The 16938-nt window shown below is 39.7% G+C and overlaps 1 long non-coding RNA gene across 4 annotated transcripts; it reads left to right on the top strand.

The window, feature by feature from the left end:
* The first annotated feature begins 8692 nt into the window (after positions 1 to 8692).
* Positions 8693 to 11491, top strand: LOC124467210. Of its 4 annotated transcripts, none has more exons than XR_006956058.1 (4): positions 8693 to 8741; positions 10370 to 10430; positions 10959 to 11060; positions 11276 to 11491. It is a non-coding gene; the product is annotated as an uncharacterized LOC124467210 (long non-coding RNA). The 4 variants fall into 4 exon arrangements; XR_006956057.1 differs by having other exon boundaries at positions 8700 to 8741; positions 10677 to 11060; XR_006956059.1 differs by having other exon boundaries at positions 8700 to 8741; positions 10370 to 10832.
* The last annotated feature ends 5447 nt before the right edge of the window (positions 11492 to 16938 follow it).

The following is a 16938-nucleotide window of genomic DNA, read 5'->3' as shown; positions in this document are numbered from 1 at the left end:
AGCTAACATGAGTGTGTGTGTGTATGAAATGATAATTCCAAATGGCTGAAAGTCATAGAAGACTATCTGTAATGAAACACATACATACGTCTGCTAAATGACTAAATGACACAGAAATCTGAAAAAAACATTCTTCAAATCACACAAAGCTCCACTGAGAGGCAATCAAGTCTTTCAAGGGCTTTTCTTCACTCAAACACACACAACCACCCACCCCAACACACAGGCACACACACAGACCCACACTGCAAAATGTCTCTCATATGAAGCCTTTACCTTGTATAAACACATACTTCAACATTTATTTTGTTTAATTAATAGCTTCAGTGTATTTTGTTTGTCTCTTGTACACCTGTTCCACTCTTGGTCTTCCTTCTTCTCCCTCTCTCCCTCCTTCTCTCTCTCTCTCTCTCTCTCTCTCTCTCTCTCTCTCTCTCTCTCTCTCTCTCTCTCTCTCTCTCTCTCTCTCTCTCTCTCTCTTTTCTCATTCAGTGGCCCGATGCACAGAGACTCTGTGTGGGTAGATTTAGACCAGCGATCAATAGGAAATGTAGAAATCAATGCACTTAGCACTGGGAAATCAATGGCCCCTAATCGGGATGCCAATGGCACAAGTCAAAACAATTAAGAGGGGAAGAATAATGTTTAACAACCTCTCTCTCTTTTTTTCTTGCTTACACAGAGGCGAGAGAGACAGGGAGCAAGGAGAAGAAAGAAGAGGGGCCTGATCTGTGTGGAATGGTGATCAGAGGAAGAGAATAGAAAGGAAGAGGAAGGACGTACTGATTAAAGAGTGAAGGAAACAAAAAAAGAGAGAGCCGAATGAAGAGAAAGCAGAATGAAGAGAAAGCGATAAAGAGCCATCCATGAGGGACAGCATATAGACAGGATTTGTCAATACATTTCACCACATAAATGATTCCTGACCAAATGAACACGTCCTTATTTCCTGAGTAACAGGGTAACATAGAGCAGTGGTCCTCAATCCTGGACCTCAGGACACCCTGCCCTGCATGTTTTAGATATTTCCCTGCTCCAACACACCTGATTCAAATAAATGGGCCTGATAACGACCCATTAATTTGAATCAGGTGTGTTTGAGGAGGGAAACGTCTAAAACATGCAGGGCAGGGTGTCCTGAGGTCCAAGATTGAGAACTACTGACATAGAGGATGAAATGGTGGATGCTCCGAGGTGAGATCACTGCCCCTCTGACCAATCAGGGACTCTGGGGTCAGGCGGCCAATAGTCAGGAGGCAACATCCGACAGTCACTCGCAAAGTCTCTCATTCAAGGTCTTCTACCTGTCAGTCAAACTGGCCCTTCCCAGACCTCTATATCAGGCTTTGACTCAGATACCTAAATGATGACATAATCAAAGCATGCCTACGACCAATGCAGCGCTGATTCACAGGGAGGCCCTCCAATCACAGAGCACAAGACAGGTGCTGGACACGAGTGCAGGGAACACGCAGGGTTGATTTGGGGTCGATCAATACCTGCCCCCCCCAACCCCACCCCCTCCCTCTTACCGACCCCTAGTTTCTCCTGGCATGGCTTGCGGTACGAAAAATCAATAGAGGAGGCCTATAACTGGGCACTTGTGTGTGGATTAGTGGACTGACAACTAATCAGGGAGTTAGTGAATCTGGCACTGGGGCTATTAACCTATCGATATGACACTTGCACCCACATACACATGCCCAAACACCAAGACACATGCACACACACACACTTACTCTACCAAACACATACTTTCATACCCACACATACACACACACACACATAGCTCCCTCATGTTTTCTGCGTATAGTCAAACCAACCCAATCAAAACCATAAAAACCAACCTTACAGTAAACAAACAGAGAGCAATTATACCATCAACATCCTGCCCCAGGAATTCTAGATTTCTATAGACAGTATAATCTACATATATCTACATTTACATATATCAAATGTGCAGTTTACAATCCATGTAATATATTTACATATTTTTTATATTCACATGGAATATTTGTCTGTATGTTAAATAATTGTAACATTGGCTTTTTGATGAGATTTCAGTTTAAATAAAAATTCCAAATTTTACTTTACTAAATGTCCATTTAAAATCAGTTAAATGCATAGTTTGTTTATATTGTGTACAACACATTTCCTAGATATCTCAGTTAAATGCTGGAAGTACCTAGTGGACTCAAAATGAGGTGATCCGTAAGCGTGCCTCCTTCAATCAGCAGTTGATTACAGTGTGCGTCTGGCTGCAGAACACACAAAGAACACACACAGACCCCCACAACACACAGTTGTGCACCGCTACTTCAAATGACAAGTATGATTAATTAGATGAGAAAAACTACGGCATCTAACATGTTCTGGACCAGGAGACATGAAAGGAGTACGGTAATAATGGGAATTTCAAATTAACGCGTGAAGTTGGGAGTTTGAAACACCTTGAAGTACTTCTGTTGGACAAAGGACAGAAGAACCTGAAGAAAGTGTGTGTATGTGTATGTGTTTTTGTATCTGTCTGTGTTTGTCGATGAGTTTGTGTGCATGTATGAGCCAGTGGGACTGAGAACAGGAAAAAAAACACAAGGAGAAAGACACTGCCAGACAGAACGAGTGTAAAATCGAGTGTAAAAAGAGTGAGAGAGTGTGACCAAACGGGGGAAAGGTGTGCAAGAGAGTGTGGAGAGAGAGAGAGAGAGAGAGAGAGAGAGAGAGAGAGAGAGAGAGAGAGAGAGAGAGAGAGAGAGAGAGAGAGAGAGAGAGAGAGAAAGAAAGAAAGAAAGAAAGAGAGAGAGAGAGAGAGAGAGAGAGAGAGAGAGAGAGAGAGAGAGAGAGAGAGAGAGAGAGAGAGAGAGAGAGAGGGAGAGAGAGAGAGAGAGAGAGAGAGAGAGAGAGAGAAAGGATAAGAGTAAGAGGTGCTAGTGAATGTGAAAAAGACAGGTATTCTGAGAACAAGAGAAATAATAAGAACAGAATCTGAAAATCAGATTCTGAGTAGAAGTGAAAGAGAGACAGAGAAACAGCAGTGTGTTTATGTGTGTGTGTGTGTGTGTGTGTGTGTGTGTGTGTTTGTCCATGTGTTTTAACAGGACAATTGGTCAGAATACACACCACACTAGAAGGACATTTTGAATTAACAGGACAGGAGCAGTGTCCTGCTAATTTCGACAAAATTCTAAAAGTGTAGAATGGTTTCTATTGGTCCATTAACCCTAAAAATGCAAAAAAACCAAGATGTCCGTTTAATACATATAAACATGATTTGTGTGTAAAATCTGTGTATCACCACAGCGCCCCCTACGGCAGGTTGTGTACTAGCAGGACTTCATGAATATGCACACAGCGTCTTATGCTGATTGGTTGTCTGCCGGAAGGTCCTGATAATTACTACACTGTCCTTCCAATTCAAGTCGCTATTTACACAGGGGATGAGTTAGCAATACGATAAAAGCAAAATGTATTATAAACCATGTATCTTGAAATATTGAATGAAATTAACAAAATATTACGTAAGTAAGTTGTTTTCTTCTTCCTGAATAAATCAAACTATGCTCTTTAGAAACGAAAAAGGAATTCTTATTTTGTCATACCCCTCCTCTTCTATCAACGTGGTACAATCCGTCAAGTTTTGCCGCGAAACATTAGTACTTTCTAATTGAACACCTCTCATCCCTGCATGCGTGGAGGACGAGGTAAGACCCATTTAATATTCTTTACACATTTAGGTACATATTGTTATGTAATCTGCTAAAACAATGACTAAAGGTAAATTATGCAGAATGGATTAGGTTACTTGATGTTTGTATGCACCAAAACATCTGATCTATGACAGTTTAGCTAGTTATTAGCAAGTGGCCAGTGACGTGCGGTGAGGTTCTTGGCTGGGGAGGCACGTAGGCATACTGACTCTTTCAAAATCAGATTTACAAATATATTTATTCAACAGAGCAGCTGCTTGCACATTGACTAATGGTTATGTTTCATATCCCTAACAAGTAACACTAGCAGGTAGTAGCATTGCTACGAGTATTATGCTAGGTTGCTAGGTAACCGAAGCTAACTAGAGCTAGCTAGCTTCCGTTTTGGAAAAATAACATCTAATATCATTAAATCATATTGTATACTGAAATTACATGTACAAAGGAATGAAAGTACATTAAGAAGTGCGCAGACACACAGGTCCTGTGTAATACTCAACATGTAAGGTGCAGGAATAAGGAAGACTGAGTTTTGAAATTACATGTACAGAGGAATGAAAGTACATTAAGAAGTGCGCAGACACACAGGTCCTGTGTAATACTCAACATGTAAGGTGCAGGAATAAGGAGGACTGAGTACTGTACATGAGAAACAAACTCTCATTCAGTGATTGTTCTTTACATCTCAGATCTCCAAAGAGATGCCATGCCAGGCTGAGGATGTGGACGCATGCGGATCCTTTTCAGGCAACACACTAGAGGTAAGTTTCATCTTTTAAGGCATATTTATTGTCTAAAATAAAGTCATGAGAATGATATTCAGAAGGATTCAGACACACAAGTACGATGTAACCTTTATATGTAAGGTGCAGGAATTTGGAGGATTGAGTTTTGAAATTACATGTACAAAGGAATGAAAGTACATTAAGAAGTGCGCAGACACACAGGTCCTGTGTAATACTCAACATGTAAGGTGCAGGAATAAGGAGGACTGAGTACTGTACATGAGAAACAAACTCTCATTCAGTGATTGTTCTTTACATCTCAGATCTCCAAAGAGATGCCATGCCAGGCTGAGGATGTGGACGCATGCGGATCCTTTTCAGGCAACACACTAAAGGTAAGTTTAATCTTTCTAAGGCTTATTTATTGTCTAAAATAAAGTCATGAGAATGATATTCAGCAGTATTCAGACACACAGGTACGATATAACCTTAATATGTAAGATGCTGGAATTTGGAGGACTGAATTTTGAAATTACATGTACAGAGGAATGAAAGTACATTAAGAAGTGCGCAGACACACAGGTCCTGTGTAATACTCAACATGTAAGGTGCAGGAATAAGGAGGACTGAGTACTGTACATGAGAAACAAACTCTCATTCAGTGATTGTTCTTTACATCTCAGATCTCCAAAGAGATGCCATGCCAGGCTGAGGATGTGGACGCATGCGGATCCTTTTCAGGCAACACACTAGAGGTAAGTTTCATCTTTTAAGGCATATTTATTGTCTAAAATAAAGTCATGAGAATGATATTCAGAAGTATTCAGACACACAAGTACGATGTAACCTTTATATGTAAGGTGCAGGAATTTAGAGGATTGAGTTTTGAAATTACATGTACAAAGGAATGAAAGTACATTAAGAAGTGCGCAGACACACAGGTCCTGTGTAATACTCAACATGTAAGGTGCAGGAATAAGGAGGACTGAGTTTTGAAATTACATGTACAGAGGAATGAAAGTACATTAAGAAGTGCGCAGACACACAGGTCCTGTGTAATACTCAACATGTAAGGTGCAGGAATAAGGAGGACTGAGTACTGTACATGAGAAACAAACTCTCATTCAGTGATTGTTCTTTACATCTCAGATCTCCAAAGAGATGCCATGCCAGGCTGAGGATGTGGACGCATGCGGATCCTTTTCAGGCAACACACTAGAGGTAAGTTTCATCTTTTAAGGCATATTTATTGTCTAAAATAAAGTCATGAGAATGATATTCAGAAGTATTCAGACACACAAGTACGATGTAACCTTTATATGTAAGGTGCAGGAATTTGGAGGATTGAGTTTTGAAATTACATGTACAAAGGAATGAAAGTACATTAAGAAGTGCGCAGACACACAGGTCCTGTGTAATACTCAACATGTAAGGTGCAGGAATAAGGAGGACTGAGTACTGTACATGAGAAACAAACTCTCATTCAGTGATTGTTCTTTACATCTCAGATCTCCAAAGAGATGCCATGCCAGGCTGAGGATGTGGACGCATGCGGATCCTTTTCAGGCAACACACTAGAGGTAAGTTTAATCTTTCTAAGGCTTATTTATTGTCTAAAATAAAGTCATGAGAATGATATTCAGCAGTATTCAGACACACAGGTACGATATAACCTTAATATGTAAGATGCTGGAATTTGGAGGACTGAATTTTGAAATTACATGTACAGAGGAATGAAAGTACATTAAGAAGTGCGCAGACACATAGGTCCTGTGTAATACTCAACATGTAAGGTGCAGGAATAAGGAGGACTGAGTACTGTACATGAGAAACAAACTCTCATTCAGTGATTGTTCTTTACATCTCAGATCTCCAAAGAGATGCCATGCCAGGCTGAGGATGTGGACGCATGCGGATCCTTTTCAGGCAACACACTAGAGGTAAGTTTCATATTTTAAGGCATATTTATTGTCTAAAATAAAGTCAGGAGAATGATATTCAACAGTATTCAGACACACAGGTACGATGTAACCTTAATATGTAAGGTGCAGGAATTTGGAGGACTGAGATTTGAAATTACATGTACAAAGGAATGAAAGTACATTAAGAAGTGCGCAGACACACAGGTCCTGTGTAATACTCAACATGTAAGGTGCAGGAATAAGGAGGACTGAGTACTGTACATGAGAAACAAACTCTCATTCAGTGATTGTTCTTTACATCTCAGATCTCCAAAGAGATGCCATGCCAGGCTGAGGATGTGGACGCATGCGGATCCTTTTCAGGCAACACACTAGAGGTAAGTTTCATCTTTTAAGGCATATTTATTGTCTAAAATAAAGTCATGAGAATGATATTCAGAAGTATTCAGACACACAAGTACGATGTAACCTTTATATGTAAGGTGCAGGAATTTAAAGGATTGAGTTTTGAAATTACATGTACAAAGGAATGAAAGTACATTAAGAAGTGCGCAGACACACAGGTCCTGTGTAATACTCAACATGTAAGGTGCAGGAATAAGGAGGACTGAGTTTTGAAATTACATGTACAGAGGAATGAAAGTACATTAAGAAGTGCGCAGACACACAGGTCCTGTGTAATACTCAACATGTAAGGTGCAGGAATAAGGAGGACTGAGTACTGTACATGAGAAACAAACTCTCATTCAGTGATTGTTCTTTACATCTCAGATCTCCAAAGAGATGCCATGCCAGGCTGAGGATGTGGACGCATGCGGATCCTTTTCAGGCAACACACTAGAGGTAAGTTTCATCTTTTAAGGCATATTTATTGTCTAAAATAAAGTCATGAGAATGATATTCAGAAGTATTCAGACACACAAGTACGATGTAACCTTTATATGTAAGGTGCAGGAATTTGGAGGATTGAGTTTTGAAATTACATGTACAAAGGAATGAAAGTACATTAAGAAGTGCGCAGACACACAGGTCCTGTGTAATACTCAACATGTAAGGTGCAGGAATAAGGAGGACTGAGTACTGTACATGAGAAACAAACTCTCATTCAGTGATTGTTCTTTACATCTCAGATCTCCAAAGAGATGCCATGCCAGGCTGAGGATGTGGACGCATGCGGATCCTTTTCAGGCAACACACTAGAGGTAAGTTTAATCTTTCTAAGGCTTATTCATTGTCTAAAATAAAGTCATGAGAATGATATTCAGCAGTATTCAGACACACAGGTACGATATAACCTTAATATGTAAGATGCTGGAATTTGGAGGACTGAATTTTGAAATTACATGTACAGAGGAATGAAAGTACATTAAGAAGTGCGCAGACACATAGGTCCTGTGTAATACTCAACATGTAAGGTGCAGGAATAAGGAGGACTGAGTACTGTACATGAGAAACAAACTCTCATTCAGTGATTGTTCTTTACATCTCAGATCTCCAAAGAGATGCCATGCCAGGCTGAGGATGTGGACGCATGCGGATCCTTTTCAGGCAACACACTAGAGGTAAGTTTCATCTTTTAAGGCATATTTATTGTCTAAAATAAAGTCATGAGAATGATATTCAGAAGTATTCAGACACACAAGTACGATGTAACCTTTATATGTAAGGTGCAGGAATTTAAAGGATTGAGTTTTGAAATTACATGTACAAAGGAATGAAAGTACATTAAGAAGTGCGCAGACACACAGGTCCTGTGTAATACTCAACATGTAAGGTGCAGGAATAATGAGGACTGAGTTTTGAAATTACATGTACAGAGGAATGAAAGTACATTAAGAAGTGCGCAGACACACAGGTCCTGTGTAATACTCAACATGTAAGGTGCAGGAATAAGGAGGACTGAGTACTGTACATGAGAAACAAACTCTCATTCAGTGATTGTTCTTTACATCTCAGATCTCCAAAGAGATGCCATGCCAGGCTGAGGATGTGGACGCATGCGGATCCTTTTCAGGCAACACACTAGAGGTAAGTTTCATCTTTTAAGGCATATTTATTGTCTAAAATAAAGTCATGAGAATGATATTCAGAAGTATTCAGACACACAAGTACGATGTAACCTTTATATGTAAGGTGCAGGAATTTGGAGGATTGAGTTTTGAAATTACATGTACAAAGGAATGAAAGTACATTAAGAAGTGCGCAGACACACAGGTCCTGTGTAATACTCAACATGTAAGGTGCAGGAATAAGGAGGACTGAGTACTGTACATGAGAAACAAACTCTCATTCAGTGATTGTTCTTTACATCTCAGATCTCCAAAGAGATGCCATGCCAGGCTGAGGATGTGGACGCATGCGGATCCTTTTCAGGCAACACACTAGAGGTAAGTTTAATCTTTCTAAGGCTTATTCATTGTCTAAAATAAAGTCATGAGAATGATATTCAGCAGTATTCAGACACACAGGTACGATATAACCTTAATATGTAAGATGCTGGAATTTGGAGGACTGAATTTTGAAATTACATGTACAGAGGAATGAAAGTACATTAAGAAGTGCGCAGACACATAGGTCCTGTGTAATACTCAACATGTAAGGTGCAGGAATAAGGAGGACTGAGTACTGTACATGAGAAACAAACTCTCATTCAGTGATTGTTCTTTACATCTCAGATCTCCAAAGAGATGCCATGCCAGGCTGAGGATGTGGACGCATGCGGATCCTTTTCAGGCAACACACTAGAGGTAAGTTTCATCTTTTAAGGCATATTTATTGTCTAAAATAAAGTCATGAGAATGATATTCAGAAGTATTCAGACACACAAGTACGATGTAACCTTTATATGTAAGGTGCAGGAATTTAAAGGATTGAGTTTTGAAATTACATGTACAAAGGAATGAAAGTACATTAAGAAGTGCGCAGACACACAGGTCCTGTGTAATACTCAACATGTAAGGTGCAGGAATAAGGAGGACTGAGTTTTGAAATTACATGTACAGAGGAATGAAAGTACATTAAGAAGTGCGCAGACACACAGGTCCTGTGTAATACTCAACATGTAAGGTGCAGGAATAAGGAGGACTGAGTACTGTACATGAGAAACAAACTCTCATTCAGTGATTGTTCTTTACATCTCAGATCTCCAAAGAGATGCCATGCCAGGCTGAGGATGTGGACGCATGCGGATCCTTTTCAGGCAACACACTAGAGGTAAGTTTCATATTTTAAGGCATATTTATTGTCTAAAATAAAGTCAGGAGAATGATATTCAACAGTATTCAGACACACAGGTACGATGTAACCTTAATATGTAAGGTGCAGGAATTTGGAGGACTGAGATTTGAAATTACATGTACAAAGGAATGAAAGTACATTAAGAAGTGCGCAGACACACAGGTCCTGTGTAATACTCAACATGTAAGGTGCAGGAATAAGGAGGACTGAGTACTGTACATGAGAAACAAACTCTCATTCAGTGATTGTTCTTTACATCTCAGATCTCCAAAGAGATGCCATGCCAGGCTGAGGATGTGGACGCATGCGGATCCTTTTCAGGCAACACACTAGAGGTAAGTTTCATCTTTTAAGGCATATTTATTGTCCAAAATAAAGTCATGAGAATGATATTCAGCAGTTATACATTAACTTTATTTAAATCTGAATTCATAAGAATTGCATTCAGCTGTGTATAGATTCACAGGTTTTTTTTTTTTTTTGAGATAGCAATTGAGTGCTCATGCAAACAGACATCCACAGTTGGTTTGCGTTCTACTCGTGGGCCTCTATGAAGTCACATACAAAGATGGCAAAGGGTGCCGTATGCCAATTAGATTTTTCAACGTTTCCTGGTTTATTCTGTGAAAGTCTGCTTTTGTCCAAACTTAACTGCATGTGCCAAATGACACATGCAGTGACATGACATGGCAAAGGTAACTTAAGTTAACCAAACTTTCTCTGTAATACTCATCTTTATTTCTATGTATGTAATGAAGTATATTATATTTTATTACAGGTTGTGCAAGAACTGTTGATGGTCGGGCAACCTGTCGAGGAACCTGCGCCATTATCACAAGGTTAACTCTTATCCTCAGTCTACATGTCACCTTCTTTGATTGCTTTTAGGCTATGAAATAATGCATTGTGGATTCAGACCTTCTTCACTCGTTTCAATGTTGTTGTCACGGCAACAGTTCAGGTAAATGGGAGGCATGTAAGCTAAATTTCAAGTGATGTGAATGTAGATTACAGAAGTAGTAGCTTTAACCGATGACCAGGAAATTATTTTCAATCTAACAATGAACTTTTTGAATACATTACAGTGCAACAAGGAACATATAGGCCTGGCTGCTGCTCTTCAGTACGCACGACAGCAACGACACTGCCTTCAAAATAAAAGCACTTCTAATCATATCATTCATAATGACAAATCAACTTGGAAGCAAATAATGTTCCAGCCTAAGCGCTTTACAGTGAATGTATTTGTTATTTATTATTCATCCATCAGTTGCTTGAGCATCTTGGACTTCACCGTATTTAAGGACCCTACCCTACAACAAATAAATGCTCATCCATTGTTATTTGTCTTTATTTCTTCATTTCAGCACAAAGTCAACACACAGATGCTAAGGGGGAAGAACCCAACAGAAGACTAAAAAAGAAGGACAAAGGGCCCAGCAGAAAAAAGAACACGAAGAAACATTCTGGTAAATGCGAAAACACATACTCAGTCACTAAACACCAAGTTACTTAAGTATAACTGAAGAATGATAAAAATAAATTATCCATACCACCCAAAGGCAATATGATGACCATTCTCTTCTTTCTGCGGGATACTGTTTATACTACTACTACTATTCCTTATTTAAAACATGTTTAAAGTGGAGTTGGTTTTCATTGATTTATTTGTCTTTTTTTCTAGTATCTCTGGAAAGTGCCAGGAGAGCAAAAAAGCATCTTTGGTCTCCCATGGAGGTTGCCGCAGTCATGAGACATTTTGGCCAACACATCAAAAAAGGGAAACTGGCCACTATGATTGAATGCCAGCAATGCAAGAAGGCTGAAAATCTTGCTCTGGCTGGTCGCTCTATCCAAAACATAAGAGATTTTGTAAGGAATCGGGGCGTAACTTTGAAAAGAAAAGAAAATCCTGGATAGATACAACACCCTGCAGCAGAGCTGAAACATATCCAACATCACATCCTACATCACACCCAACATCACATCCAACATCCCATCCATTACATCTAACACCATACAGCTACAGTACATCACATCCAACATCACATCTAACACCATACAGCTACAGTACTTCACATCCAACATCACATCTAACACCATACAGCTACAGTACATCCCATCCAACATCACATCTAACACCACACAGCTACAGTACATCCCATCCAACACCACATCTAACACCACACTGCTACAGTACATCCCATCCAACATCACATCTAACACCACACAGCTACAGTACATCACATCCAACATCACATCTAACACCATACAGCTACAGTACATCACATCCAACATCACATCTAACACCACATCCAACACCAGGCCTGTTGTAACTGGAACACTGTTAGACATGCATTGGTCTAGTAGACATGCATAATTTCATTTTGACATTTATAAATGTTTTCCTTTCTGTTCACAAATACATTTCTGTTGCTCTGATATGTGGTCAAGGCGCTGTAAAATCCAGTCTACTTCTTTCTGTTTAGTCATATTCCATTTATCCATGTTTGGCCTTTTTAATACACATAAACTTCACGTTTGTGTATGTGTATGGCTATGGTCCTGATAAAAAAGTTGGTCCTGGCAATTACTGTTTGTGTCATGGGCGGAGCTAAGTACCTCATTATCTTGTGTCCTCTTAATACAGCATTCCGTCAGGTTCTTGTATCTTGAGTTCTGATGTGTGTATCTAACTTTTGAAGTGAGATTTGTGCTGTATGGCTCAAATAAAATTTTTGAAGATTCACTACATCTTTCTAGCATAAGTGGAAAGAGGTGTCCGTTTAGTGTTGCAAAAAACTGGTTTGAAAAAATTGTCCCTCTAATACATAAGGACCTGTATAGGTGTGTGTGTGTGTGTGTGTGTGTGTGTGTGTGTGTGTGTGTGTGTGTGTAGAGACAGCAGAGTGCATGCAGGGAGTGTTGTCCGGTGATAAGAGAGCGAGCCGGGAGAGAGTCAGGGAGGAATCAGGGGAGGTTACAGCATTACAGCCACAAAGAGGGGAGCAGGAGCCCCCCAGCCTGGGATTAGGGAACATATGCAGCAGAGTATCCAGGGATTAGAGGGGGGGCCAGAGGAGATGGGGGGTTTGGGGATGGGGGTTGGGAGGAGGCATGAAGGAGGGGTCAAGACACAAGTGCTTGGCGAGGCGTATTTCCCACCCTTTCCTGAACAAACCTGAACACACACATCCACACGTTTCTCTTTGAACCTCTGTGCACTGAGGAGATTGGTGTGAGAGTGGAGAGGAGGAGGCGGCTGCTCTCTGTCGCCCCCCATTGATGATGGTCACTCATCATCACCTTACATCTCCCGCCACCAGCTGTAGCAGAACACAGAGACTGTGCAGTGTGTGTGTGTGTGTGTGCGAATAATGTTTTTAAAGTTATGTTTATGTGTCACAAATATTAAATTTTTAAGAGATAAGGTAGCATGGGTTTGTCAGTTGCAGTGAGTGTGCATGCATGTGTGTGTGTGTGTTTGTATGTGTCATGGCGGGGGGTCAAGGGTTTACAGGTCAGGGGTCACTAGTTAAGGTCAGATGTTAATTCACCAAACAAAGAAAAAAGGGTGATGGAGACAGATAAATAGTCCGAAAAAGAGAAAGAGAGAGAGAGAGACAGACAGAGGGAGAGAGGAGGCAGGCAACTGAAGGAGGACTGCAATATCGGTGAAGAAGGGCAGTTCGAGGAGATATAGATGGACCGCCCCCCCCCCCCCCTTTCCCACCCCCCGATTTCTCCTCCAACCCCCAACAGCAGCTTGACCACAGGGGTCAGCATCAGTCAGATGAGAGGTCATCCGTCTGGGATGAAGTTGAACTCTGACCCCTGGGTTTGATCGCCAGCTCGCCTTGCATCCTAACCACCTGGACAATGAACAGCCAGTGTGTGTGTGCATGTGTGTGTTTGTGTGTGTGTTTGTGTGAATGTGTTGGCATGACTTATTCTCAGATTTGCAAATCTGGTAATCAATGCAGAGAAAAACCCCAGCAAAATCTAATTTCCCCTAGCAACACATAATCATGTTACAGACGTTTCCTTGACGCTATGACATACAGAATCATTATTGTTGCCATGGCACCCTCTATGTCTGTTACTCTGATACAATAAATTAATATCAATGATTACGTTCTAATATTGGCATAGCGGTGTGTCAAGTCTGACAACACTTGCTGCTAAAAAATTGAAAAATCAATCGATCAGGTTAACGTTTCTCTGACCTTCTTCTTCATCAGGTTACGACAATTCAATGATGATCATTAGGAAATCTATAGGACTATTGATTAGCCTATATAAAGTCCATAGAAAGAAAAGACAGGTTAACTCAAGCAACATGGTTACTGTGGTTAAAATACACATGCACTCATTACATCTCACAACTAACAAAATAAATATAAACCTTTTACTGGCAGGGAAATAAATAACAGAAGACTAAATGTACACCCTTTTGCAAGTGATTATTTGAAATATTGAAGGCAGACAAACGTCTTAAAAAGTATCAAAGTCTGATGTCAGCTTCCAGTAAAACCTTTATGCAGAAAGCACAACAAAATACTATTCTTGTGTTGGCTTTTTAATTATTATATGTTTCGAATCAGCTATTTTCACAACCATTTTGGAAAATAAATTCTTGTTTGTAATTCACAGAAAAAGCAGATGACCCATTTTCTCAACAAAGGTTACGGACCTAAAATGCTTCCCCAATTCTTCACTGTTGGAGCACAAAGAGGAGCGGATGCAATGCGCAGTTGCGGTCTGTCAGTCGCGAGTGACCACCTGCCCTTTGACACGTGCTCTCCTTAATGGGCTTTAGGTCCGGAGGCTGCGTGTGACAGACGCTCTCCTACACATTGATAAAACAGGCAAAACTCATAAAATCAGGCCCTTTCCGTAACAATAACTATGACAGCGTTTGACACAATAGCCTATCCATAGACAATAGGATTATTTTGTCAACTATGATGTTTGGTCAACGTTGTTTTTGTTTGTTTGTTGTTCTGATTTAGAAGTTTGAATATAATGGTGCGAGTTCATTATTGTAGATTAATTTGCCGTTGTTGTATTTAGTTATTTCAGGAAGACGATATTGGTTACTGTTGGCCACAGGAAAAACGCCTGATGGCTTGAAACAATTTAGACAATAGCTAACATTTTCAAGGGAGCCGAAGTCGACATTGATATGATATGTATACATCAAATTGGCAGCTTTTTCTTATTTTTTGGAAAATCATTCCATGTTCAACTGACTTCAAGGCATTCAACTACCATTATTGCTGCATGTAATCCATTCAATGAACTTCATCAATTTTATATTCTGTGATGTTACTGTCAATGTTATTCCAATTTCGTTTTACACTACTATTGAGATTGCTGTAGTTCATTGTTCATTTGTTAGGTTTTGAAACCGTGTTTTATTTAACATACGAATTTAAATCTATTTGCATTAGATAGTCTATGATTTTTATTTTATTACCGTCTAAAATTCTCAGTACTTTGACAACAATCTATCGAAACTATGAATAATTAAGTGAAAATAATAATACATTTCGAAATGCAATAATTTCAATTAATGCAAATATCTCAGCTGTGAAAGGTAGCCAATGCCCCTCCATACGAGTAGGTAGCCTATCTCAAACACATGTTTCCCTAAATATTTATTTCGATCATAAACGTTACTCTTTTACATTCTATATTTCACAAATTGAAATATAGGCCAGCTTTGGTGAATATAATTCTTGCCGTTTGAATCTGTTTTAGGGTGAACTTTGACGCGCTGTGAGCCACTTGTGTCAAGTGCAAGTCAAGTTCATTCACAGCCAAACGAAGGTCATGGATTGATCAAAACACTGATCTAAGCTAAATGTAGTCTAAATATGCATTGGACTTTGGATGTAAATTGAGAAAAAATGAAACCTTTATTTTCATCTTAACTGTAACCTGTTTTCAAATGGTTCAATTGAGTTATGTTTCAGAGTTGTGTTGACAGCACATGTTAAGAGAAGGATCGATATAGCTTACTTAAATAATGCCGAATAACCATAATAAATCCAGTAGCCTATTCTTTAATGTAGCCTGTGTTTTGCTAGCTTTTCCTTGTTGGCCTAAAATCTGAATGACTAACAAAATATACAACCTGCCTATTTGAGACAAATAGGCTAAACGACACATTTTTGTATTACTATTTTGTAGTAAAAACGTGCATGATTTTAAATACATTGTATTAATGTAGCCTATAGCATAGACTCGTTTGCATGCATTAACCTATGTTTGTTTGCTGAATGCTTCCAGGTTTTCTAACTTGCAAAAGCTAGTCAAAGCCAATTAATGCTAAACAATTGTGTATTATTCAGTTCCTTAACCCCCTGTTAAAACGAAAGCTTTCTTCACGGCGGTAATTTTTCCATCAATTTACCCGCAATAGAAGAAGTTGTGATGGAGTTGCTACAATTAAAATTATAAAAACAAACGTCGAGGTCAAATCCAAAATGTATCTTAACCAAAAATATGCACAGAGGTAACAAAGTGCAGTGTGTGTGTTTACCCAAACAATGTGAGCTAGGCTACCCAAAATCTAAACTTGGGTGAAAGTTCACCGACCCTGACCAATAGCATGCCATCCATTACAAAAATAAGGTTGCACTGACATGAATAATGTGTAGTCAGATCGGCTGTATACATCTGTAAAGCTAGGTACATCTAGTTGACACTGGGTTAAACCTTCAGGTTTTGTGTGTGTGTGTGTGTGTGTGTGTGTCAGACAGGCAGAAAAGCAAACAACACTAAGTTGCTCAACAGCGAATGTACAGTAAGTAGCATATGTTAAAAGAAAGGCCCCTAAACAACATCTAGACCTCCAGAATGCAAAGGTATGAAGGTGAAGGAGAAGACACAAAACCAGCAGTTCAGGACATTCCAATGGTCGTCACCGTCTCTCCCTCCTCCCTGTCTATTTCTAAATGTCGGTGAAGAATTTAAAAGGACAATTCCCACCTCTTAATTGATTTTTCATAATTAACTCAGTGTGTTCATCGATTTGCCCACGACAGCATATCAGCCTCGCTATCCGTTGAATCACCGGCCGCTCGTGGAGGCTTATTATTTTCACGTCAACCCAAGTCGTCGGGGTGTCCGCGGGATAAACATTGACAACGTTCAATAACAATTACGTCTCAATCGCTCTAAATAATCATATTTCCGAGGGCAGAATAACGTCGGCCAGCAGTGGGATTTAAGGTTTAGACCTATAGTCGATGACGCCTACTCGAAAATAAATCTTTTCGAATTTAAATATTATGTTTATAGGCTATTACAGACCGAAGAGAATGGGATGGCACTTGCTTT

The sequence above is a fragment of the Hypomesus transpacificus genome, chromosome 4 (assembly GCF_021917145.1).
Source record: "Hypomesus transpacificus isolate Combined female chromosome 4, fHypTra1, whole genome shotgun sequence".
Lineage (NCBI taxonomy): Eukaryota > Metazoa > Chordata > Actinopteri > Osmeriformes > Osmeridae > Hypomesus > Hypomesus transpacificus.
Note: the sequence above shows the minus strand (reverse complement) of the source record. Positions and strands in the feature narration are given on the sequence as shown.